Consider the following 13,074-nt stretch of genomic DNA (forward strand, 5'->3'; position numbering starts at 1 on the left):
CCGGCCCCCGCGGCGCGGCTCTGGGCCGGACCCAAGCCCGGCAACCCCGGCCGGAGCGCGGCTCGATTACTGGGGGCGGGGCTTGCAGCAAGCCCCGCCCCCAGGAATCGGGCCCCGCTCTTGCTAAAGCCGGCCCTGCACCTCTGAACTTTGGGTCTGCACTGATCCAGGACAGCAACTGTGAGTGGGGTGCAGAGAAGGGTTGGGCATGTGAAGGGGACTTTTGGGTTGCTGGATTTAAGAACCTGAGGGGAAAAGGACACTGCCCAACCTACTTGGGGGTGGGTCTTTTACTCATGGTTTATGTTTATGAACCCTGTTTATGGTGTTTTCCCCAATTAACACCAAGTTACTTCTCTCCTTTTATCAAAAGTTTCTTTTCTACACTCAGACTCTGTGCTTGTGAGTGGGGAAGTATTGCCTATCAGAGGCACCCAGGGGTGGTGTGTAAATTTCCCAGGTTTCTAGGTGGGGGCTCGAGTTCTGCGTTGTATCAATGGAAAGGAACCCCTAGATATTGAACCTGGCCAAGATTGCTGCTGGCTCCATCTAGTAAGAAGGGTTAAATTTTGGGGGGTTTGTCTGGGATACTGGGTCAGTACCCCTCGCAAGCACATCTTCATTGATTCACTAAGTTGGGAAAACAATTGTGTTTATATTTTTGGGGAAATCACTGCTTGTATAATGGCTAATATGTCAGGTTTCTTGGGCCATTACCCTAGTGACCATTATACAGTATAGCTGCTCCTTCATGACCCCCCCCCCCCTGCTGCCCCCAGCCCCCCTTATACCATCTAACCGCCCCTTCCCCACCCCCACCCTCTGATGCCACTAGTGCCCATTATATAGTATAAACTCCCCTTCTTCACCCCCATTCTCTGCTACCTCAGTGCCCATTATACAGTATAGCTGCCCCTTCCCCCCACACTCTGCTGCCCCTACTAACCATTACACTCTAGCCATCCCTTCCTCGCCCTCACCCTCTGCTGCCCCTAGTGCCTATTATACACTTTAGCCACCCCTTCCCTTCCCCCAGGCTCTGCTGCCCCTAGTGCCCATTATACAGTATAGCCACCCCTTCCCCTCCCCTCAACCTTTCCTGCTGCTGGTGCCCATAATACAGTATAGCCACCACTTTCCCGCCCCCCCACCCTCTGCTTCCCCTAGTATCCATTGTACAATATAGCCACCCCTTCCCCACCCCACTTTGTGCTGCCCCTAGTGCCCATTATACAGTGTAGCTGCCCCTTCCTCACCCCCACCATCTGCTGCTCTTAGTGCCCATTATACAGTACAACCGACCCTTCTCACCCCACACCCTCAGCTGTCCCTAAGTAATATACTGTTCAATAGCATTCATCACCATGTATTTTTGACAGGTTTCTATACCCTGTTTAGGGCTTATATCCCACCCTCCGTTCCCGTTTCTGTTGGTGTCGAGGTTTGGTGCCATCGGCCATTTTGAAAAAAAAGTTTTCACTATTTTTTATGTTTGAATAGGGGGATTGTTACGTGCTTGTGCTTTGATACATTTGGTTGATTGTTTAGAGAAAAAGGTTGAAAGAATAGAGTGAGAGAGCTTAAAGATTAAAAAAAGAAAGCTTTGGTTAGGTTTAGCGGAAAAAAGGAAAAAAAATGTTATTAAACAGAAGAAAGATTGTTTGGTTAGGTTTAGTAAGGAGAGATTATTTTTAAAGAATAGAAAGAGAGGAAAAATAAGCACATGGCAAAGAAAAAATGGTTTTAGAGAATAAAAAAAAAAATAAAGCAATAAGAGAGTCTGTGTTACTGAACACGTGCAGAGTGAAACATCCTACCCCAGTGACTGCTGGTAGTGAAATGATAGCTGTTCTGGGCGGTGAACCTTGGGAACTATTCCCGCTTCTCGGTGTACCAATCAGAAGCTATTTTACCGCTCCATCACAGAATGCCCTTTTTGAACCAATCCTTTCATACCATGATTTTAAAACAAGAGCTTTTCATAAATGGGCTATCATGGAGTGGATTATTTGAAAATCTCTAGCCAATGAGCATTTGACCGTATGTATAAAACCACATATTTTTTTGAACTGTGGTTTTAAAACCGGGAGCTTAGACACAATAGCCATGTCCTTTTACAAGATGCCTACAGATGCCAAGAAGCCTGAATTGCCTATGGGTGCCCCAGCTCATGTTCAGAAGAGATGACCCATTTACACTTATTTTGCTAAAGAGGCAGCCCCGGTGCTGAACCCCGTGTTTCATCCTGAAATTGAACCAAAGAAACAGGAAGACTTTATGGGGGCACTGCCAGTTGTAAAAGAGAAAAAGGATAATATGTGAAAAAATCTGTTGCCGGCTTTGGAGGAAGCAGACTTGAAGGTGGAGGTAAGGCACTCTTTAGAACAAATTGATGAAAAATTACACACTTTTGATAAATATTTATGGTTAAATATATTTGTTTTTTATAGGTAGGAATGGAAGAAGAGTCTGTATACAAGGACATGGCAGCCGAGAGGTCGTCACAGGATAGTGATGTCGAGAACCAACCGATAGACCCCGGGTCATGGAAAGAGGGCGACATTGTTACGGTAAAAGCAAGTGAAAGTTTTACTAGTTGTGAAAAAATTATTATATTTATGTGCTTAAAATTAATTATTTTGTTCTTTGGGCAGATAACCAAGCCAGGGCCATACAGGATCATCGCGCTGGTGTGTGACGAGTGGCTGACAGATGCAGAGCCAGAAAAGCATGACAAGGTAAAAGCAACTTAAATTCTTTGAAAGAAAAGAAATATATCTATGTAAGGCAGGGGTTAAACGCTACTATACGTTTGTGCTTAATAACAGGTTACTGAAACGATTACCAATGGAGCGCCCACCGGGGGTGACTCAGAAACAAACAACACAGCACGGGTGTGTAGTGAGTGGACGTCAAATGTAGAACTAAAAGAACATGAGGAGGCAAAAACAACTTAGAATATTATATATATATATATATAGAGAGAGAGTATATATAATACTCTAGAGTATATAGAGTATATATAATATTATATATATATATATATATAGAGTATATATAATACTCTAAGTTAAACTTGGCTATATGTTTGTGCTTAATAACAGGAGGCTGATACGGTTCCTGATGGCATGACCACTGGGGATGATGATGATGATTCAGAATCAGACGCGGGTATGATTGAGATAGCATGAGTACATTGTTTGCCTTTTTTTATTTTTTTATTTTTTTATTTTTAAATGATTGCAACAAAGAATTTAAAACATGCTTTTTTTCTCTGCTTTTGACAGACATCTTCAGAGGATGAAGAGGAAAAAGAGAGACGGCCTTTGATAAGAATAACTGTGATATGCACCTGCTGTTTTTGCATGAAGCAAGATTTTTAAAAAAAGACTGTAAAAAATAAGGAGGGTGTTCAGCAGAGCTGTGAAGATGACATTATGGCCAACATTATTAGGGTTGTTGTAGTAAAACCTATTTGCTTTTTTGAAAACTGTACACCCTGCGCAGTAGACGCTCCCAATCCACTTAGTCGCTCTTGTATTTCTTGGGGTCGCTCAGAAGCATTTCACCAGATTAGATGTATTTCTTCTAAAATCAAAGATGTGGAGGTATTTTACCGCCCGTAGCACCTTTTGATACATCAATGTGCTGCAGGCCTTCATAGACCGTTACAACAGAAGTTATCAGAACTGTCAGAGGACGCCCAATCGACGTGACACACGCTAAGATGCTGAGCATATGGAAAACCGTCTACGGGGATAGTTTTAAAATAACGGCACTGCGAGTGATTTTTAAGAAGGGGGATCACGTAAGGGTATCTAAAACGAAGGGTATTTTTGAAAAGGGATATCAGCAAACCTTTACCGATGAAATATTTATTGTGTCTTGGGTTTTATTATGAGGACAGTGGCCTGTGTACGCATTTTACCCCGAAGAACTACAAAAAGTAAACCCTAACCAGGACCACGTTTACAGGGTAGAAAAGATTCTAACGAAGAAAGGCTGGGGAAGGCATGACTATTTCTTGGTGAAATGGAGAGGATGGCCTGAAAAATTTAACAGTTGGGTTAAAGCGTTTCCAGTTCAAGACCTCTAATAAAGGGGGGGAAAAATGACTGAAGGAGGTTTTTACGTTACGTTACCTAGCAACGCCTCTGTGGGATGTTGCTTCATCAGAAATTCATTATTGTTACTTGTGGAACACAGTCTTTCACGATACTCCGTTTGTGATAGTATCAAAAAAGAAATTTGATCTTACAACATAGAAGCCAGCTATTATTCAAGCATTCACCATTCAACAAGAACATCGACAAAGATTCCGAAAAACCAAAGGTCAGCGTCATTTACAACTCGGTGACCAGAAGGGTTCAGTTAAAAGCAAACGATGAAAATTAATTTTTTTCCGCATGGGTAGAATTGGCAGCAATATTGGGAGTGATTCCGAATAGTCCATGTAAGATAGCACCCCACCCCACAGACATCATGGGAGGGTTTAACTCTTTATACGTGTACACAGACATAGTGGAACATCAGTTAGTGGGGGACTACTAGTGCCGCTGTTGCGCTGCGTTCCCATCCGCAGCAGCAACAACTAATTTATTGCCATCACGTATAACAAACCGCATTACGTCCCTGTGAGTAAGCAGCACATAGGTACCATAACTATTGAAAGAAAGACGGATCAGAATAAACACGTTTCATTTAGTTTCGGGAAGGTGATTGTTAAACTGCATTTGCGCCCCAGGAAAGTTGAAGAATGGTGACTATAAAAAAACTACGGGGATCCCTTTTTGTATAGGAACTACTACAAGGCCCAGGCTGATTATGCCTTACTGGGCTATCAAGGATTACCCATCATGTACAGGGCCAGTTTAGGAGGGATATTCCACAGTCTTTTTAGAAAAGCCATGCTGCTTTTGAGAAGTCGTTTTGAAGTTATTAAACCCCACATTAAAACAGCCGCAAAAAATATAACCAGAGACGTAGTGAACCTCATGTCTAGCCCCGTTATAAACGAAATAGGAGCACACATGCCACAGGAAGGTTCCGGTTTAGTGGTGATGAGGAGAAAAAGAGCAGGATTGCGCCTGCCGTTTAAAGGGCCTCCTAGGCCCTTTTAAAAAAAAGCTGCCAGAAGACGCCGCAGCCATAAACCTAAAAGGCGCCCCAAGAAGAGGAAGCGGAGCATCGCCCGCAGTAAAAGGGACATATTTTAAAATGGCTTTCATTCATTGTGGCTCTGAAGAATGTACCAAATCAGAACTGGATTTATTTCAAATAGCCCCCACACAAACCAGCATCGAGAATAGCTTTTATGTAGAGATGCCGCCTTTGGCCGCTTTGATGGTGAATGTCCCTCTAGAATTTTTTATTTCGGGACACGGGGATCATTACTTAGATGGTAACAACATGCTGTCGTACACGTGCTGCAAGGAGGTAAAAGAAGATGGGTCAGGCATTGACGACGACGCCAGGGTTGCCCTAACAAACTACCCCGTCGCCACCCTTTTTAACCAGATGGATGTCACTCTAGGCGACTGTCTTATCAGTCAGAGCAACAATTGTTACTCTTACAGAGCCTTGATAGAGCTGATTCTGAACTACACCCTCGCTATGCAGATTTCGGCAGGAGGGTTTCATAAAGACACGGTGGGGCCTCATGAAAGCACCGTTTTGGATGGCACGGGTAACAAGGGGTTTATGCATAGGGCCAGACTAACGGCCAGCAGCAGGAAGCTGGATTTGTTGGGGCCTCTACACAGTGATTCGTTTTCTCAAGAAAAACTGTTGCTGAACGGCGTGGACTTGAAAATTAAACTGACTCGTAGCAAAGATGTTTTTTGCCTCATGAGTGGGAATTCCAACCAGAATGATAAAGTTCACATTATTTCAGCGTCCGTCTTTGTAAAATGGGTGACAGTGACCCCGGGGGTCCGCTTGGGGCACACTGAAGCTCTAATGGCCGCCAGTGCTAAGTACCCGGTAGACAGGGTGGGCATAAAGGTGTTTAGCATTCCGGCCGGCAGTCGTGTCAGTAACCAGGAAAACCTCTTTTGGGGACAGTTACCCAAGCAGCTCGTAATCGCATTTATAGATAATGACGCCTTCAGCGGCAGCTACGTTAAAAACCCTTTAAATGTTACAATATTAATTTTGTGGCCTTGTATGTGGATGGCGAACAGGTGCCGGTGAAACCCCTACAACCCAATTTTGAGAATGGAAACTGCGTGAGGGAGTATATGCAGCTCATGCAGGCGACTGGGAAATATGTAAAAGACCAAGCGCTCTTGATTGACTGTAGTGAATTTGCCCAGGGCTACACCGTACGCCTCCGATCTGACCTCAGACCAGGAGTGCGCCGATCATTATTCTCTGATTAAAACTGGAAACCTGAGAGCGGAGATTTGGTTTGCAACGGCGCTACCCTCTACGGTTAACATGATAGTGTAGGGGTTTTTTGATAACGTGCTTGAAGTGAAACGTAGAAGAAATGTCCTGTTTGACTATATGTGATTATGAAGAACCATGCAGCTAAAGCATAATTTATCAAAGGACGCTTCTTTTTTAGATGATTTTCCTGGCGACTTGCTCCCAAAGGGGTTTGTGTCCAGAATAGCTTTGGGGCTTATTGTTAAGTTATATGCACCCCCATGACTTACCCGGGGAACACTGGCTGGTCCTATATTTCCCAAAACAGGGGCCAGGTGAGTTCTTTGACTTCTGTGGATTTCCTCCAGACAGTAACTTCTTTCCTAAATCTATTATAACTTTTTAAAACCGTAACTCTAATAACGTGTTTCACCAGAGACAACTACAGCACCCTCTAGCTGTAACTTGCGGTTATCTCTGTATATTTTTTTTAAAGCAACGTAGTAGGGATTTATCTTTGGATTGCATTTTAAAATTGTACACCAGTGATTTACCAGAAAATGACCACGTTGTGGTGTGGTTTGTAAAAGGGAAAAGGGCAGGCATGTCCAGACTCGTCCCAAACATGTTTCAACATGTCCAGACAACATGTCCAAGCATGGCCAGCCCCACAGCAAGGCACCTGCCCTGGCACCGCCCCCGAGCCTGACCGGCCCCCCAGCCTGATGCTGGCAATGGCTCTGACCCAGAGCCTGGCTCTCCCCCCAGCACGGCTCTGGCCATCGCCCAGCCCCCGAATCTGGCTGTTCCCCCAGCAAGGTGCCGGCCCTGACCCCATCCCCGAGACTGGCCGGCCCCCAGCAAGAGGCAAGTCCTGGCTGTGCCCCCAAGCCTGACTGTCCCTGCAGCATTGTGCCAGACCTGGCCCCGACCCCAAGCCTGGCGCTGACCCTGGCCCTGGCTCCATGCCTGGCTGGCCCCCCAGCAAGGGGCTGGCCCTGGTTCCGACCCATAGTCTGTCTGTGCCACCACGATAGCATAGGCACTGGCCCTACCCCCGAGTCTTGCCGGCCACCCAGGAAAGTGCTGGCCTTGGCCCTGCCCCCGATCCTAGCCAGCCGCCAAGCAGAGCGTTGGCCCTGGCCTTGCCCCCGAGCCTGCACGAACCTCCAGAATGGTGCTGGCCCTGGCTCCGCCCCCGATCTGGGCCAACCCCCCAGCATGGCGCTGGCCTTGGGCTTCCCCTCGAGCTGTGCCAGCCCCACAGCTAGGTGGTGTCCCTCACCCGTCCCTGAACCTGGACGGCCCCTTAGCATGGGGCCCACCCTGGCCCTACCCCTGCCCTTGGCTGGCCCCTCAGCAAGGTGCTGGCCCTGGCCTAGGGTGATTTTATAGGGACAGTCCCGATTTTTGGGTCTTTTTTTTATATAGGCTCCTATTACCCCTCACTCCCTGTCCCAATTTTTCACACTTGCTGTCTGGTCACCCTACCATGGCCCCACCCCCAAGCTTGGTTGGCCCCCCAGCAAGTCACCGGCCTTGGCCCCACCTCTGATTCTGGCTGGCCCCCCAGTGTGGCACTGGTCCTGGCCCTGCCCCCAAGCTTGTCTGTCCCCCCAGCATAGCACAGGCCTTATTGGAATTCCTGGGAGGCGGGCAGGCCTTGCGGGAGGGACCATTGGACCCGGCAACCAACTGAATTTGGGGGACAACTAATGAACAACAGAAATAGGAGTGGCGGTCACAGACTTAGAACTAAGGATCCAGAGGGGGACACAAAGCAGAGAACCCCGGACAGCGCCCACTGCTCATTAAAGCTGTCTTGGGAGCGAGCGGACGCCACCCAAAGGACCAGGGAGGAGCGGAAATAGGTCCCACAGTCACAGAGCACCCCGTCATCTAGGGTGACCAGATGTCTTGATTTTTGGGTCTTTTTCTTACATAGGCTTCTATTACCCCCCACCCCTGTCCTGATTTTTTCACATTTGCTGTCTGGTCACCCTACCGTCATCTAGTATCCTCCTCCTGGTGTTGAAGGGGATGAGGTGAACTGTGCCAAGTAGCCGCCCATGTTCACAGCTCCATGGAGGAGCCGCCAACCGATATCCCCGGCGGGCTGTGGGACCAGGGTGGAATAGAGGCTGGCCCACTGGGGTCCCTCACCCTCCATGGGTGGTAGATAGTTCTGCCATTTGGTGTCAGGGTGGGACACGAGGAGGAGGAAGTGAAACGTGTGGAGCACAAACGTGTATAGTTGTTTTCTTGGCGTGGTTCGGATTGTGGAAGGGAGGGGGCCGGGAGGGCTCATTGGACAGGGGCCGGATGAAAAGGTCCGGAGACCCTGGGATGAGGGGTGGGTGGGAAGTAGCCTCTCGCAATACCAGCTCAAGGAAAACCCGAGAGGTGGGTGACAAAGCTGCCCCAACCTCCTGGAGCACACACAGGGGGGTCAGAGGTCTAGGAGGTCTCAGCTTCTTGTGGTTTCTGCCGAAGCCAGCCTCCAGTGCACCGAGGGGGACTCCGCCACCTGCACAAGAAGGTAGGGGTTGTGTACCAGGGGCTCCACAAGGAGGTCCGCCCACTTGATGGCCACAATGGACCGGGTCACTGAGAACAGCTTCCAGGTCTGGAGGAGGTCCTGGTAGAAGACCGGCAGCTTGGAGAGTCCTCGCGGAAGATTCCTTGGGTGGAGAAAAGAGATGCCGGTCGTATTGGAGCCCTCGGAGGTGGTGGAGGAAGTCGTCCGCCAACGTGCTCCACGCTGGACTACCTGCACCATAAAGGAGTCTCTGCAGTGCCTGGAGGCGGAAGACATGGATCTGGCTGCGGAGGCAGACCAGGCCATGTCCTCTCTCCTCCAGGGGAAGACTGAGGACACCTGCAGAGACCCAGTGCAGTCCTGGCTAGAAGAACTCCAGAGCTATCCTCTGGAGCTGGGACAGGATCTCTGGGTCCGGGCTCAGGATGTTGAGCCAATGTCAGAGCATGGACAGGACTGGTTGGTTCAGCACCAACGCCCTCCCCGCAGGGAGAGGCACCGGAGCAGTCCCGTCCATCTCCACAGCTGCTCACCCACCCTGGCCTCCAAATCCTGCCAGTTATCCGGCAGAGAAGGTTGCGTGGTGGAAAGGTAGATGCCGAGATAGAGCTGCGGACCTGCACTCCACAAGATGGCTTGAAGCGCAGGTGGGAGGGAGCTTTTCTGTCACCTGTCCCCAACCACCAGGCCAGAGCTCTTGACCCAGTTGACCCAGGAGGAGGAGGCTGTGTGACGATGCGGTTCTGGTGGGACCCAACTGAGAGTGCCAATTCAGGACAAATAGCTTAAAACAGGGCAATTACAGCCCTAGGCTGGGGTTTTTCCACCTCTAAGGCAAACCAAACCAGCCAAACTAAGAGGACTTTGGTCTCACCCCACTGGCTAACCACAACTCACACAAGCAATTCCCTTAGACACTCCAGTTTCCCAGTATCACCACCAGTGCCACCCGTTATGGGGACAAATGGTTATGAAAACCAACACCCCAGTAAAAGAAAAAAGGTTCTCCTGATCCCATAGGACCAAGCCCCAGACCCAGGTCAATATACAAATCAGATCTTACCCACAAATCACGCTGTTGCCGATCCTTTAGAATCTAAAATCTAAAGGTTTATTCATAAAAGGATAACGATATAGATGAGAGTTAGAATTAGTTAAATGGAATCAATTACATACAGTAATGGCAAAGTTCTTGGTTTAGGCTTGTAGCAGTGATAGAATAAACTGCAGGTTTAAATCAAGTCTCTGGAATACATCCCCAGCTGGGATGGGTCATCAGTCCTTTGTTCAGAGCTTCAGTTTGTAGCAAAGTCCCTCCAGAGGTATGAAGCAGGATTGAAGACAAGATGGAGACAAGGCTTCAGCCTTATATAGTCTTTTCCAGGTGTAAGAACACCTCTTTGTCCTTACTGTGGAAAATTACAGCAAAATGGAGTCTGGAGTCACATGGGCAAGTTCCTGCATACTCTGCTGAGTTACAAGGCATATTGGCCTTCTCTCAATGGGTCCATTGTATAGCTGATGGTCCTTAATGGGCCATCAAGCAGGCTAGGCAGAGCTAACACCAGCTTGTCTGGGATGTCACCCAGAAGCATAGCATAAGTTTGAAATACAGACAGTATAGAGCCAATATTCATAACTTCAACTACAAAATTGATACACACATATAGACAGCATAATCATAACCAGTAAACCATAACCTTGTCTTAGACACCTCATTTGACCCCATTTATACAAGATTTGGTGCCACTACAGGACTTCGGTTGCAACCATGTTCTATATGGTCCCAGATTATGTCAATAACGTCACAGGCTGCCAAGTAGATGGCCTGGCAGGTCTCCACCCGAACCAGGTCACCTGGGTCCTGGACCACAAGGAGCATGTCGTCGGCATACGCCGACAGGACCAGCCACAGCTCCGGCTCCCAAAGCACCAACCCTGTCAACCTCTGGCAGAGGAGACAGAGGAAGGGCTCGATCGCCAGAGCATACAGCTGGCCTGACATCGGGCATCCCTGACGCACCCCCCTCCTGAAGCTGACTGGCTCAGTCAGGGTCCAGTTGAGCCTGACCAGACACTCCTTGGAAGTGCACAGCACCTGGAGAAACCCTACAAACTGGAGGCTGAAGCTGAATGCCCGCAGAGTGCCCAGGAGATACCCATGGTCCATCCTGTCGAATGCCTTCTCCTGGTCCAGGGACAGGCGGGTGAATGACAAACCATCCTTACACCCTAGCTCCAAGAGGTCCCGGACCAAATACAGATTATCAATAATGGTGTGGTCCAGGACAGTGTAGGTCTGGTCGGGATGGACCATGTCCACCAGCACGGACTCCAGCCGCAGCGAGATGGCCTTCACTACTACTTCGTAGTCTGTGCTGAGGAGCAAGATGGGACGCCAATTCTGAAGGTTGCGGGGGTCCCCCTTCATGGGTAGCAAGGCGAGCATCGTTCGCCTGCATGACAGAGGGAGGACCCTGCTCTCCAAGAACTCATCCCAGATGGTGACAAGGTCTGAGCCGAGGACGTCCCAGGACATGTGGCAGAACTCCATGGTCAGCCCGTCTATGCCTGGAGATTTATTGGTGGACATGAGACGGAGGGCTTCCAAGAACTCCACAAGCGTGAGAAGCAGCTCTAGCTGGCCCCGGTCGCCCACGCTGACCATCGGGAGTTTGTTCCAGAGCACCCTGCAAGCATTGGTGTCGGTCGGATCTGGGGAGAAGAGGCTAGGGTAGAAGGCCCTGGTCCTTCTATGCATCTTCTCCAGATCTGTGAGGGGGGCACCGTACTCTGCCAAAAGGCAGGTGATGTGCTTTTTAGCCCCCCTCTTTTTCTCCAGGGCATAGAAGAAGAGTGAGTCACGATCTATCTCCTAAAGGAGATGGATGTGGGATCGAATGAACATGCCCGGGGCCCAATGATCCTCTAGGGCCCTAAGCTCCTCCCGCTTCTCCCGGCATGCTCCGCAGAGGGATGGATCCCCGGGGCTGGTGGCCAGACGCCTCTCCAGCTCCAAGACCTCCCACTCCAACTGCCCTAGCGCTGCATCCCTCCACTGGCTGGTGCCCCGGGTGTAGTCATGGCAGAAGAGCTGGATGCGCACCTTCCGCACATCCCACCACCGCCGCACCGAGGGAAAGGTGCCAGGCCAGCCGGAACTCCCGGAAGGATGCCACGAAGCCCACATCCTCCAACAAGCTGTTATTAAAGTGCCAATAGGCCGGCCCTGACCTCTCCGAGCTGAGAGAGGCCGTCATGGTCAGCAAGTGGTGATCTGAGAACAGGACCAGCCGAATGCTGGAGGAGCGGGCCCGTGCCAGATGGAAATGTGATAGATAAATATGGTACAACTGGGAGTGGCATGACCTATCATCCTCCACCCGGACATAGGTGAAGGTGGTGTTGTCATCTGGATGGTGGTCGTGCCAGGCATCCACCAGGGAGTGATGGTTGACAATCTCGCCTGAGCGATCCCAGTCCTCAAGGTTGGTATTAAAATCCCTGCCCAGGACCAGGTACTCTCAAGGATCCAGGGTGCTGAGGAAGACGGACGCCTGCTGATAAAAACACACCCACTCCAGGCCTGAGGTTAGGGCACAGATGTTGACTAAATTCAACGTCAACCCCTCCACACAGGCCCAGACGTGCAGCAGGTGACCCGGCACGACCTTGGCGACCCCCAGCACCTCAGGCCGTAGGTCGGGGGAGAACAGGGTAGCTGCCCCAGCCGAATGGGCACTGAGGTGGCTAAAGTACACCCTGTTCCCCCACATCACATCTGCCAGCTAGCCTCGAAAGCTGGAGCCATGTGGGTCTCCTGCAGGAAACTCACTGAGTACCCCCTCTCCCAAAGGAAGGAGAGCACCTGACTCCTGCGGAGACCCACCCTACAGCCCCGGGTGTTCAAGGTGGCAAAGATGGTCGAGAGGTTAGCCTCCGGGAGACACGGGGGAGGTGGTGGAGGGGGGTACCACAGAGTCAATGGGAGGGGCTTCACCCAGTTTGCCCGCCATGTTAGCAAGGGGCAGGTGCTTCACCGGTGGAAGGGGAAGAAGGGAAACAGAAGATAGAAGCCTACCACTCCTCCCTGCTAGGCTGCGGGCAGGGGAGGAGGGTGCCAATGGGGTGGGGGCACGGGGGAGCCAATCGAGGAAGGGAAGGGG

This window comes from Terrapene carolina, unplaced genomic scaffold, assembly GCF_002925995.2.
Source record: "Terrapene carolina triunguis isolate 2854851 unplaced genomic scaffold, T_m_triunguis-2.0 Scaffold90, whole genome shotgun sequence".
In the NCBI taxonomy this organism is placed as follows: Eukaryota; Metazoa; Chordata; order Testudines; family Emydidae; genus Terrapene; species Terrapene triunguis.